At 33.7% G+C, this 1673-nt stretch overlaps 1 non-coding gene across 1 annotated transcript; it reads right to left on the reverse strand.

Annotated features, from left to right (window-relative positions):
- Nucleotides 1–1254: 1254 nt before the first annotated feature.
- Nucleotides 1255–1361, reverse strand: LOC132651825 (U6 spliceosomal RNA). The gene has a single exon (XR_009589384.1). It is a non-coding gene; the product is annotated as a U6 spliceosomal RNA (small nuclear RNA).
- Between the last annotated feature and the right edge of the window lie 312 nt (nucleotides 1362–1673).

Here is a 1673-nt window from a genome sequence, read left to right on the forward strand (position 1 = left end):
TGGCTTCATAGAATGAGTTTGGTAGTGTTCCTTCTGTTTCTATTTTGTAGATTTCTCTGAAGAGAACTGGAGTTAGCTCTTCTTTGAAGGTCTGGTAGAATTCTGTGCAGAACCTATCTAGTCCTAAGTTGTTTTGCATGGAAAATTTTGATGACCACTTCTACTTCCTTAGTGTATATAGGACTATTTAATTGATTTACCTGGTCTTGATTCAGCTTTGGTAAGTGGAATCAATCAAGAAAATTGTCCATTTCTTTTAGATTTTCAACTTTTGTGAAATATAGACTTTTGAATTAAGTCCTAAAGATTGTTTGGATTTCCTCGGTGTATGATGTCATGTCCCCCTTTTTTCAGTTCTGATTTTGTTGATTTGGATGGCGTCTCTCTGCCTTTTAGTTAGTTTGGATAAGGGTTTGTTTGTCTTTTTCATTTTCTCAAAGAACCAGCTCTTGGTTTCATTGATTCTTTGAATTGTTTTATTTGTTTCTAATTTATTGATTTCAATGATGTGTTTGGTAATTTCCTGCCATCTGATCCTTTTTGGTGTTTCTGCTTCTTTTTTTTTCTAGGGTTTGGAGATCAGCCATTAATTTGTTTGAATGAGATGTCTCAAATTACTTCTTAAAGGCACTTGGCACTATGAACTTTCCTCTTAGGACTGCTTTCATTGTTTCCCACAAGTTTGGATGTGTTGTGCCTTCATATTCATTGAATTCTAGGAAGACTTTAATTTTTTGATTTCTTCCCAGACCCAGCTATCATTTGGTAGCAAGTTGTTCAGTTTCCATGTGTGTAGGTTTTTTGCTATTTTTGTTGATGTTGAGGTCCAGCTTTTGATTATTAGGTTGTGTGAAGGTTTTCTTTTCTGGACTAATTTATTAGATGTTCTGTAGACCTCTTATATTCTTATTGGCGTCTCCTTCAAGTTGGAGAAATTTTCTTCAATGATTTTGTTAAAAATTTTTTCTAGGCCTTGGAGGAAGGAATCTTTTTTTCCCTCTATTCCTCTTATTCTTAGGCTTTGTCAATTTATTTTTTTCTTGAATTTCTTGGATGGTCTGTGTCAGGAAATTTTTATATTTAACATTTTCTTTTAAAGTTACTTTGATTTCTTCCATTTTATCTTCCATACCTAAGATTCTTTCTTCCATCTCTTGTAGTATATTGGCTATGCTTACCTCTGTAGTTCCTGTTTTCTTCCCTCAGTTTTTCTCTCCACAATTTCTTCTTAGTTTTTTCTTTAATTTCTCCAACAAAAATATGGAACACTACATGAATTTTCATGTCATCCTTAAGAAGGGATCATGCTAATTTTCTCTGTATTGTTCCAATTTTAATATATTTGCTGCCTAAGTGAGCACCACATATTTCTTTCAAATGGTCACCAATAAAATCACATGTACTTGAATTCTGAGTTTCACATTATCAGAGATTCAATTATTAATTGTTAAATGCACAGATATGTCCTCAGTCAGTGACTTATTTTCTGTAAAAAATACTCCCTGTACAAGGCAATTTTTGAAGAAAAAGTGTTTAATTGTGACATTGCTCGTATTTTTAAAGAGACCATCCATGATGTTAAGTCAGTTTGCAGTCACCTTGTTGTAGTCCTTCACCAAAACTGAGAGCTTTTCTTACTGAACCGCAAGCAGAAGCCAGAGAGGAGACTGAAA

Source organism: Meriones unguiculatus (assembly GCF_030254825.1).
Source record: "Meriones unguiculatus strain TT.TT164.6M chromosome Y unlocalized genomic scaffold, Bangor_MerUng_6.1 ChrY_unordered_Scaffold_25, whole genome shotgun sequence".
In the NCBI taxonomy this organism is placed as follows: Eukaryota; Metazoa; Chordata; class Mammalia; order Rodentia; family Muridae; genus Meriones; species Meriones unguiculatus.